Raw genomic sequence first — 12,522 nt, 5'->3', positions numbered from 1 at the left:
TACACTTGACCGTGGCAAGGTAACATTTGGCCGCGGAAGGATTTTACTTACATTCGGGATTTGACACGACCACACGTCACGGCTTTAGACTTGGCCGTGGCAACTTTGTGCAACCTCTCGGCATTTGACACGGCCATGCATCACGACCAGATGGATCGCGTGGCACCTTGATTCATCCAAGAATAAGAGACACAGGACTTGACACGGTCACTTGCCACAGTTTGACCAGAACCTGTTAGACCGTGGCAAACTTCTTCTTTACCCACCAAAGCCGGGTCAGTACCCGGTTTGTTCCGGTCTGACCCGGTTCGCCCAAGGCTTCTATAAATACTTTTTAGACCTAATTTGGAGAGAACTTTATCCTATCTTTAGTCTCCTTTTCCTTTTTGGTGAAAGAACCACTTGTTAATACCTTGCTTTTGAGTTGAATATCGATTTGAAGAGTGTTTTCCATCTTGTTCTATCATTTCTCATCATCAAATCACACTTCTAATCATGATTAACAACACATCTTGCAAAGGATCTAGTGTGTTGATCATGATTAGTGAGTAATTCCATATTAAGGTCTTAGATATGTAGATTAGGGTGCTTAAGTGGTAGATTAGTGAGCTTAGGGATTAGATCATGCATATTCCATTCTCTACAACCTGTTCCTAATGCTAGATCCATACAAATCATATGTGGTCTAAATTCTGGACATTTCATGCACCAAAAGGGTTTGATGAAATGTCTGAACCAAGGTTGTTAGAGGTTTAAGTGTTATTCATCATGGGAATGATTGTCTATATGCTTAAATGATAGATTAAACTGATTCTTAATGCTTGTTAATTCATGTTTCACTAATGATGATTAGGTTAGAAACTGTTTTGGCATAGGAGTTGATACCTTCATGAGATTATTAACTTAATTAATGATGTTTAAGTTGAATGGTTTGCTTGATCATATGGTTCATTAGCTCACTAGTTTATCACTGAAGGCACCCTAATCCACTATCATGTCTAAGACCTTTCTCATCATCATATATACATTCTCATCTCATTAAGTCTACTTGTTTGCTTATCTTGTTTGATCACTTCTTAGTCATTAATCTTGTTTTAAGTTTGTAGTTGCCATTAGTCAATCAAAACCACACTTGCTTGCTTGAATTGAGAAACTGATCACATAGCTTAGTGTCTATCACCACATTCTTGGATTGATAACCTCTTTGTGCTACATTGACAAGGGGATTGATAGCCCTGAGACCTAAAAAGTCTTATCTATCAATTGGCACCGTTGCCAAAATGTGGAGTGTTTAGCATTAAGCTTTGATCTGTTCTTGAGATCAAGTGCTTATTTTCTTGTTTTTACTGATTACTTTCAAGTTCTGGTTGTGATTTCAGGTGCCTGAACACCAGGTCCTGATCAAAGAGCTGTGGTCCACCTTTCCCTCTCAACGACATCATTAATCTTTTTGTACCAAGGAGGAGAAGGGACAGGCGTGAAAGACAGATTGATCAGGCTGATATGGAAGACCAAAGAGAGCATGTGGTGGATATAGAACAACCGGTTCAGGAGCAACAGGCTCAGGGTAATGGAGCTGGTAATGGAGTTGGTCAAGGGTCACATCAGGGTAATGTTCATCAGGAACAGGTGCATCAACAGCAAGCTTATGTCCACCAGGGACAAGCTCCAGCTCATCAGCAGAGGCATCAGGACAATGCACAACAAAGACAAGAGGTGCACCACCAACATCAGCCCTTCCAACACCAGCAAAGGAGATATGAGCAGCCACAGGTCTATGTTGGAGAGAATGACAGGGCAAATGCTCATCAGTATGGAGCTGGAATTCAGGCACCACCTGTGCAAAACAACAACTTTGAAGTGAAGGCATCCTTGTTGAATATGGTCTAGAACTCAAAGTTCCATGGATTAGCAATGGAAGATCCCTTGGAACACTTGGATCAGTTTGATAAAGTGTGTGACTTGACAAAGATCAATGGAGTTTCTGAAGACAGTTTCAAGCTAAGATTATTCCCCTTCTGTCTTGGTGACAAAGCTTACCAATGGGAGAAGTATCTTCCAAGAGGCTCCATTCAAACCTGGGAGCAATGCAAGCAAGCCTTCCTATCTAAGTTCTTCTCCACCTCCAGAACTTCAAAACTGAGAAACCAAATCTCTAGCTTCACTCAGCACAGCAATGAGAGTTTTGGTGAAGCATATGAGAGATTCAGGAGCTACACAAACCAATGCCCACACCATGGGTTTAGTGAAGCTTCTCTTCTCAGCACACTTTATAGAGGAGCTCCTCCCAAGATTAGAAACCAGCTGGATACTGCTTCCTATGGGAACTTTCTGGGAAAGGAGATACATGCTGCTTTAGAGCTAGTGGAGAACTTAGCAATGAGCAAGGACACTTATGGAGAAGACTATGACAGATCAAATAGATCTGAAGGTTCAAGCTCAGAACAGAGGCTCAGTAGAGAAGTTAAGGAGCTAAGGAGTGAATTGGACAAGTTGAAATTCACAACTCAGAAGCCAATGCATTTTGTTGGTGAGTATGAGGAACCTTCTCAAATCTTTGAGAACATAAGTAAAGAAGGTATAACCCAGGAAGAGCTTAACTACATTGGGAATCAGAGGTTCCAGAGATATCAGTATGGCAATGCAAATCAGAACCTCTCTTACAGGAACCCCAATGTAGCTAACCCACAAGACCAGGTCTATCCCAATTCTCAAGCTCCAAAGAACTTTGTTCCCAAGAACAACTTTCAAGGGTCTTTCCAACCCAAGAATCAGTTTTCTCAGAATCAGGGTTTTGGTCAGCAACAGCAACCAATTCAGGGTACTGGTTTCAGTTCACAGCAGCAAAAGGCACCAACAGAAGGCGCCGGTTCAACAACAGTTTCAGCCAACAATGGTTCAGCAGCAGCCACAGATGGGGTCAGATATGGTTGGTATTCTGCAACAACTATAAAGGAACCTGGGTTCGGGTTTAGACACGGCCAGATGACACGGAACTGAAGCTGGCCGTGGAAAAACAGGTTTGGAAAGACAAGGGTTTGGGTTTTGACACAGCTAAGAGACACGGGAAGAAGACCTGGCCGTGGCAAAGAGAAGAGGAATAGACCAATGTTCGGCGTTTGACACGGTCGGAAGACACGGGTAAAAGGACCTGGCCGTGGCATAGAAAAAGATGAACGACCGAGGTTCGGTGCTTGCCACGATGAGTTTGCCACGGGGAGAACACTTGGCCGTGGCACAGGTTGGAAAAGGAGCAATTGTTCAGGGATTGCCACGGTTAAAAGACACGGAAAGCTCCAAGCCGCGGCAAAGAAAGCACAAATGGTCGGAGTTTGACATGGTCAACGATGGCGCGGCAAAATTTTTGAAATATCGTTGACCGTACGGACGTTGACCGGTCAAGGACGCGCCCTTTACAGCTGTTCCCCACCTTCACACGAGTTTGTCCCCTTCTCTCCATTTCTTGAACTTTAAACACTCATATCTCTCTCGTTCTTGAACAAAATTGAGGAATTCCAACTGCATTGAACTCGCAATCCTGTCTAGTTTCTTGCTGCACATTCGTTTTTCACTCGAAACTTGAAGATTCCAAGGTACTTTAGTCTGTTAAAACTCACCTTTTCCATGTCTTAATGTACTGTTCATGAACAAGAAACACATGGAATCTATTTTAATAGGCCTCTTAATACCTTGGAATCATTTTGTGAATGTTGTGCAAGTAGAATGGGTAGGAAATGCATGGATCTTGCTTGAGAATGACCTGTTCTTGGAATTTTTGAGAAATTTCTTTAAATTCATCAAGAATTTTGATTTTTTTTAGAAATTGTGTTTCAAGCTGAACTCTTTGTGTGCATTGCTTCTTGCCATTGCCTTGAGTTTATTGAGTTTTTAACCAGCTAAAAACACATTCTCTTCTAGTGAAATTGATCTGTACCACCCCTGAACTTGGTGAATTTTTGGAAAACGTTTGTTGTTCTCTTGCTTTGGTGCTCACAACTGTTTGAGAAAATGCAGGATGGGAGGAACAAAAAGAACAGCGGGCATGGAGAAATCAAAAAAAGAGAGAGCTGGAGCTTCAGAGGATCAGATTATGCCTTTTGGGCATAAAGTTTTCAAGAAACACAAGAAACAGAGGAAGCCAAAGAATCCAGCTGAGAAGAAAGCAAAGAATGTGGCTGCACCAAAGAAAACCAAGGCTTCTACTTCAAAGAATTCTGGTAAAGAACTGGCGCTGGTTGAAGTTGTTCAAAGGAAAGGAAAAGAGGTGGCTGTGGCTGAGGATGAAGATGAAACAGAGAGTGATCCTGAAATAGCATTGCCGCCGGTTAAGAAAGCAAAGACAAAACCAGAACCTGAAGACAAAGAACCAACTTTTGATGACTACTTTGCTATGTTCAAGGATGTAAAGGAGCTGCAAACCAAGTTCCCTGATATGGAGCTGCTGAAAAAGATGGGGCTTCTTGAAGAGGTTCAGCTCATTTTTAACAATACGGGATTTGGTGGATTCTTTGAGATGAAAGATGTGGCTCATGATGGAGTAACACAAGAGTTCCTTGCATCCCTTGAAGTTTGTGGATATGGCCCAAGAGATCAAAGGATCATGGAGGGAAATGGTCTTGGGCACATAGAGTTCACAATCAATGGTACACAATACCATGTAAGCTTCAAGGAATTGGATGAGATCTTTGCCTTTTCAAGACCTGCACAGGATGAGACATTGAAGTTCACATACCCTGATCACATGATTACTGACCTGTGGGATACAATTGCTTTTGGGAGCTTCAGGGGAGGAAGATGCAAGAGTTCATGGATAAGTAACCCAGCCATCCGCTATGCTCACAATGTGCTTTGCCTAATGTTTTTTACCAAACACAATGATGGTGTGGTGCATCTAGCTGACATGGAGCTACTGGATATGGGTCTACATCCTCTCATCAGTCATTTGAAGAGCAAGAGAGAATTTCATCTCCCATACTACATCCCTACTGGTGGTGCATTTTTGGCACGCCATATGCTGATATACAAAGACATTGCTTGGAGTGAGGGTAAAAGGCAGAAGCTCACTAAGTTGCACAATGCATGGTTAGTGACTAAGATTCTGAAAGCAAGAGGTTTTGTCTTTGATGATGTTGAGGTCAAGCCTGAGTTGATTGATGAAGCAACCCTCACCAAAGTTGGGTTTTTAACAGAAAGCAATGGTGAAAACTTCTTGTACACCTTCAAGCTTTTACAAAATGAGAAGGTCCAAGTTCTGTTGCCACACCCAGCCATCACCACTCTCATAGAAAGGCACAATGTCTCCTTTATTGTTCTAAAGGATCAGCTTTACAACCCAGCCATTGACCCTCCGATTCACAAATGCAAGAGGACAGCAGGATCCAAGGGTAAAGAGCCAGTTGAAGAGCAGAGCACAGCTAGGGCTGCCGGTTGTGAGAATGAGGAGCCAAGAGATTTTGAAAGAAGGATGGGAGAAGGCCGGTACCATTTTGATCCTTACTTTTGGGGTGAACCTGAGTATCACACAAAGAAGCTGTATTCAAGAGTTAACAGCCTTCAGAAATGGTGCAAATGGCAAGACAAAACAATCCACAAGACAAAACGATCCACAAGCTAGTTGACTGTGTTAGGCAACTAAAGAAGAAGGTGAAGAAACTCACAGGTCCAGCCACCTCACCCAAACGAGATACACGAGAAGAGGTGGGAGAAAGCTCAGCAGCTCAGGACATTGAGCTCCCACCAGGAAAAGAAGACTGGATCAACCCGGCCACAGTATTCCTACCAGACTCACCTGAGAGCAGCCCACCTAGATACTCAACTCCATCATGTTCCACCTCCAACCCATCCCACTACCTGGGATCAGACCTCAGCGATTGAGGTAAACAGTCAAAACTCTGTACATATGCATGTAGATCTTCTTTTACCCTTTTGCATTTTACTTGTTTGCTTTGCTTTAACTCCTTTCTCATGCTTTTATAACACAAGGGACTGTGTTGTTTAAGTGTGGGGGAGGAGTTTCATCTTTTACTAATCATGTTTTCTCTGTTCTTATTTTACACTTTGAGTCTTGAGTCACATTCTAGTTGCACATTCATGTAGTTTCATCTAAGTGCATATAAAAACCAAAAAATTTGAAAAATCTGAAACATTTTCACAAAAAAATGATCATGTAGTCGCATTCTCATTTTTAGGATTGAGTCTAGTTGCATATTCATGTAGGTTGCATCTTGCAGGGAGTAATGATAGGTTTTCTAGAGAGTACATCACTTTGAGAACTTGAACTGAAAATGCTTGTGAATCTTTTTCTGTGCTTGCAAAGTCTGAAACGATCTGAATCTGAGAAGCAAGTTTGAATTGAACTCAACTCTAGTTAAGTGAGAACCTTGAACTTGACTGGAAAATATCTTGTGATGCATTGTTTGAAAAAGCTTGTGGATACGATATACATACTTGAGCTAGAACCATTGTTTTTACCACCCTTTTTCCTTAGCTCAAGTAGCTGAATCCACATCATGGATCAGTTCCCTCACCTTGAACCCATCCTTCTTTCAAGCCAATGTTTGTGTGTGAATTGAAAGGCCACCTTGGATCAAACTTAGCAGAAAGTGTTAGGTTTAGAGCGACAAGGGCAGGTCTCATTGAGTGCTGTGTTCCAACATCAAGGAACTGAGAGTGTTGGCGAGGAATAAGTGTGGGGGAAAAGAATTGTTGGTGAGTGGAAAAAGGTGAGATGAGTGGAAAAGAGAAAGTGGAAATAGCTAGGGGAATGAAAGAGAAAGAAGGAATCAGTCTTGGAGTTTTGAGTTAAAGAAAGTGAGCTCTGGTGTCTTGAAAAGAAAGAGTCTAGCCTCTAAGTAAAAGGAAAAGAAAAGAAGCCAAAGAGCTCAAATGTTTTGAAAAGAAAGAAAAAGAGGCTAGAGGTTGCAAAAGAAAAAAACAGCTGTGTAAAGTTTGAACTCCAAGACTTGAGAGTGATAATGAAAATAAGTCCCCTAGTGAGAGGAAAATAAGTGTGAAAAGTGAGGTTCTTGAGAGAGTAAGCAAGTGAGAAAGCTTTGAGTAGAGTGTGGGGTGTGATGAGTCTTTGCCCTTGTATGCATAAGTTGCTTTTTATCTTTAGCATTCTGCCAAAGTTTGATCATTCATAGAGAGATCCCTTTGCTGCATTAAACCCGCTTGAACACTGATGAGATCATTTTAATCACATAGCCTCTCCCTAGCCAAGCCAGCTTGTTTAAACATTGCATCATTGGATTCACCTGATAAAAGCTTAATGAATGTGAAAGAGTTGAGAGAGAGAAGAACTTGTGGAGATTCCTTGTTTAGTTGATATATATCTGAGTATGGCTTTGCATTGCATAATTGAGCATGAACTTGAATTCTCATTGTGATCTCTTCTCTCAAAAAGGAAATGTGAACTCCCATGCATTCAACCTCTCTCTCTCATTTGTTCTTGTTTGCTTGAGAACAAGCAAAGGACAAGTGTAGGGGAGTTGATATGTTCATAATTTGCATCATTTAGGTTGTATATTTCATTCCAAATCATATCTTATTCCATGCATTTTAAGTCTTTAAGGGTTTGTTTTAGGACTTAGGACATGCATTAGGTCCCAATGAGTCTTTGCATGTTTTGAGTGTTTATCAGGTGTATTTGGAGCAATTTGGAGTTGAAAAGATGAATCCAGGAAGAAAAATGGTGATCAAGGCTTGAAAGATGGTGAAAATAGGTTTTTCAGGTTCTCGGCCATTCTCGCGTACCGCAGGAAGGTTTTTCTCAGCCATTCGCATGTACCGCGGGTGGATTCCTCAGCCAAAACGCGTACCAGCTAGTTAAGTTTCTCGGCCAAAATTTCCGGGTGCAGACACATTTCCGAAATCGCCTGTCCGGGGAACCTTCCGGTCCGATTCAGCGGTCGGGTGCTTCATCAAAATTGGAGAAGATTGGATCATGGTTCCAGAGAAGGTTTAATCATATGATTTGGAGGTGTGAGCAGAGATTTAAGCTCTTCGGCAGGAACCCCTGTCTCGCTGCCGTTTTGGATCGACCCGATGAGCTCCGAAGAATGTGAAGGAAGGTGCACTTCCAGACCGATTCAGTTTACAGAGCCTTCATCAGAATCCGAGATATTTGAGTTCTCTTTCCAGAACGTCTGAGAGCATTCAATTCGGAGCTATGAGCAAGAAGATAACGTTTCCGGAATGGACACATGTCTAGAACTCTCTTTCTGATCGTGTCAATGCACTGCGAAGATGAGCCCTCCAGGAAACCTTCCACTTCCCAAGCACCAAAGGTTCCTTCACCAAAGTTGAAGATGTCTAAGTCGTCTATCCTCTGAAACTGGAATCACACCATTCGGACCAGTACCCTAGAAGGTATGCTTCCCTGAACGCGAAGTGGTCCGAGGAGCCCTGAACGCTGCGAGATTGATAATCCTTATCAAAGCTTAAATTATGCTAAGGGAAAGATGGCACGGTGGAATGTCACGGTCCACATCTGGCCGTGGCACTTGATTGCAGTTCTTCGGGGTTTGACACAATCTTCATGCCACGGCCTACACTTGACCGTGGCAAGGTAACATTTGGCCGCGGAAGGATTTTCCTTACATTCGGGATTTGACACGACCACACGCCACGGCTTTAGACTTGGCCGTGGCAACTTTGTGCAACCTCTCGGAATTTGACACGGCCATGCATCACGACCAGAGGGAACCCGTGGTACCATGATTCATCCAAGAACAAGAGACACATGACTTTACACGGTCACTTGCCACAGTTTGACCAAAACCTGTTAGACCGTGGCAAACTTCTTCTTTACCCACCAAAGCCGGGTCAGTACCCAGTTTGTTCCGGGCTGACCCGGTTCGCCCAAGGCTTCTATAAATACTTTTTAGACCTAATTTGGAGAGAACTTCCTACTATCTTTAGTCTCCTTTTCCTTTTTGGTGAAAGAACCACTTGTTAATACCTTGCTTTTGAGTTGAATATCGATTTGAAGAGTGTTTTCCATCTTGTTCTATCATTTCTCATCATCAAATCACACTTCTAATCATGATTAACAAGACATCTTGCAAAGGATCTAGTGTGTTGATCATGATTAGTGAGTAATCCCATATTAAGGTCTTAGATATGTAGATTAGGGTGCTTAAGTGGTAGATTAGTGAGCTTAGGGGTTAGATCATGCATATTCCATTCTCTACAACCTGTTCTTAATGCTAGATCCATACAACTCATATATGGTCTAAATTCTGGATATTTCATGCACCAAAAGTGTTTGATGAAATGTCTGAACCAAGGTTGTTAGAGGTTTAAGTGTTATTCATCATGGGAATGATTGTCTATATGCTTAAATGACAGATTAAACTGATTCTTAATGCTTGTTAATTCATTTTTCACTAATGATGATTAGGTTATAAACTGTTTTGGCATAGGAGTTGATACCTTCATGAGAGGATTAACTTAATTAATGATGTTTAAGTTGAATGGTTTGCTTCATATGGTTCATTAGCTCACTAGTTTATCACTGAAGGCACCCTAATCCACTATCATGTCTAACACCTTTCTCATCATCATACATACATTCTCATCTCATCAAGTCTACTTGTTTGCTTATCTTGTTTGATCACTTCTTAGTCATTAATCTTGTTTTAAGTTTGTAGTTTCCATTAGTCAATCAAAACCACACTTGCTTGCTTGAATTGAGAAACTGATCACATAGCTTAGTGTCTATCACCACATTCTTGGATTGATAACCTCTTTGTGCTACATTGACAAGGGGATTGATAGCCCTGAGACCTAAAAAGTCTTATCTATCAAGGCGCGGCAAAAACTTTGAAATCGAGAAGACCGTACGGACTTTGACCGGTCAAAGACACGCTTATTACAGCTGTTCCCCACCCGAGCCATCCTCTTCCATCAGACACCCCGAGTTTGCTCTCTCTTCCTCCATTCGTGAACTTAAAACTTCTGTATCTCTCTCATTACATTACCAAATTTTGAAATTCTAACTGCATTGAACTCGTAATTCTGTCTAGTTTCTTGCTGCATTCTCGCATTTCACTCGAACTTTGAAGATTCCAAGGTATTTTCGACTGTTAAAACTCACCTTTTCCATGTCTTAAATGTGCTGTTCATGAACTTGAAATACATGGAATCGATTTTAATAGGTCGCTTGATACCTTGGAATTATTCTGTGAATGCTGTGAACGTAGAATATGTAGGAAAAACTTGGTTCTTTCTTGAGAATAACGTGTTCTTGGAGTTTTAGAAAAAAATTTCCTTAAATTCACCAATTATTTCGATTATTTTTCAAGAAATTGTGTTTCAAGCCGAATTCTTTGTGTGCCTTGCTTCTTGGCATTGCTGTGCGTTTATTGAATTTATGACCGGGTAAAGTAACATTCTTTTCTTGAAAAATCGATCTGTGCCACTCCTGAACTTGGTGAATTTTTGGAAAATTTTTTGTTGTGCTCTTGCTTTGGTGCTCATAGCTGTTTGAGCCAATGCAGGATGGGAGGAACAAAAAGAACTGCTGCCATGGAGAAAGCCAAACAAGAAAAAGATGGAGCTTCAGAGGATCAGATTCTGCCCTTTGGGAGTAAAGTTTTTAAAGAAAAAAGAGAACAAGAAAGCCAAAGAAGCCGGCTGAGAAGTAAGTAAAGAAAGTGGCTGCACCGAAGAGCACTAAGGCTTCTAGTTCAAAGACTACTTGTAAAGAATTGGCATTGGTTGAAGTTGTTCAAAGGAAAGGAAAAGAGATGGCTGTGGCTGAAGATGATGATGAAACCGCGAGTGATCTTGAAGTAGCATTGCAGACAGTTAAGAAAGCAAAGAAAAGGTCAGAACCTGAAGTCCAAGAACCAACTTTTGATGATTACTATGCTATGTTCAAGGATGTGAAGGTGTTGCAAACCAAGTTCCCTGGTATGGAGCTGCTGAAAAAGATAGGGCTACTTGAAGAGGTTCAGCTGATTTTTTACAACATGGGATTTGGTGGATTCTTTGAGATGAAAGATGTGGCTCATGATGGAGTGACACAAGAGTTCCTTGCATCCCTTGAAATCTTCGGGTATGGCCCCAAAGATCAGAGGATCAAAGAGGGCAATGGTCTCGGGCACATAGAGTTCACAGTCAATGGTAAACCATACCAAGTGAGCTTTCCAAGACCTGCAGAGGATGAGACATTGGAGTTCACCTACCCTGATCACATGATCACTGGTCTGTGGGACACAATAGCTTTTGGGAGCTTCAGAGGAGGAAGATGGAAGAGTTCATGGATAAGAAACCCAGCCATCTGCTATGCTCACAAGATGCTTTGCCAAATGTTTTTTACCAAACACAATGATGGCGTGGTGCACTTAGCTGATATGGAGCTCTTGGGTATTGGTCTACATCCTCTCATCAGCCACTTGAAGAGCAAGAAATAATTTCGTCTCCCACACTATATCCCTTCTGGTGGTACATTCTTGGTGCGCCACATGCTGATATACAAAGAGATTACTTAGAGTGACGGAAAAAGGTAAAAGCTCACTAAGTTGCACAATGGATGGTTAGTGACAAAGATTTTGAAGGCAAGGGGTTTTGTCTTTGATGATGTTGAGATCAAATCTGAGTTGATTAATGAAGCTGCCCTCACCAAGGTTGGATTTTTAAAAGAAAGCAATGGTCAGAAATTCTTGTACACTTTCAAGCTCTTACAAGATGAGAAGGTTCAAGTTGTGTTACCACACCCAGCCATCACCACTCTCACAGAAAGACACAATGTCTCCTTTATTGTTCTAAAGGATCAGCTCTACAATCCGGCCATTGACCCTCCAGTTTGCAAATGCAAGATGACCGCAGGATCCAAGGGTAAAGAGCCGGTTGAAGAGCAGAACAAAGCTAGGGCTGACGGTTGTGAGAATGAGGAGCCAAGGGTTCTTGAAAGAAGGATGGGAGCAGGTCGATACCATTTTGATTCTTATAATTAAGGTGAGCCTGAGTATCACACAAGGAAGCTGTACTCAAGAGTAAATGGACTTCATAAATGGTGCAAATGGCAAGACAAAACGATTCGCAAGCTAGTTGACTGGGTGAGGCAACTAAAGAAGAAGGTAAAGAAGCTCAAAGCGCCGGCCTCACCATGTAAAGACTCGGCCACTTCACCTGCACCAGTCACAAGAGAAGAGGTCGGAGAGAACTCAACAGCTCATGACCGTGAGTTGCCACCAGGAAAAGAAGACTGGATCAATCCGGCTACAGCGTTCCCACCAGATTCACCTGAGAGAAGTCCACCTAGGGAGCCAACACCATCTTGCTCCGACCTCAGCGATTGAGGTAACCACTCCAACCCTTGTACATATGCATGTAGTCTTTCTTTTTCTCTTTGCATTTTACTTGTTTGTTTTGGTTTTACTCCTTTCTCATACTTTTATAACACAGGGGACTGTGTTATTTAAGTGTGGGGGAGGAGTTTCATCTTTTACTAATCATATTTTCTCTGTTCTTATTTTCTACTTTGAGTCTTGAGTCACATTCTTGCATGCATTC

At 41.9% G+C, this 12,522-nt stretch overlaps 1 non-coding gene and 1 pseudogene across 1 annotated transcript; both read right to left on the bottom strand.

Annotated features, from left to right (window-relative positions):
- LOC112089121 overlaps positions 1–12,522 on the bottom strand; it is a 112,674-nt pseudogene that overhangs the window by 73,466 nt on the left and 26,686 nt on the right.
- LOC112089397 lies at positions 2,137–2,243 on the bottom strand. The gene has a single exon (XR_002901035.1). It is a non-coding gene; the product is annotated as a small nucleolar RNA R71 (small nucleolar RNA).

Source organism: Eutrema salsugineum, unplaced genomic scaffold, assembly GCF_000478725.1.
Source record: "Eutrema salsugineum unplaced genomic scaffold, Eutsalg1_0 scaffold_12, whole genome shotgun sequence".
Taxonomy (NCBI): Eukaryota; Viridiplantae; Streptophyta; class Magnoliopsida; order Brassicales; family Brassicaceae; genus Eutrema; species Eutrema salsugineum.
This window is presented reverse-complemented; position numbering and strand designations above follow the sequence as displayed.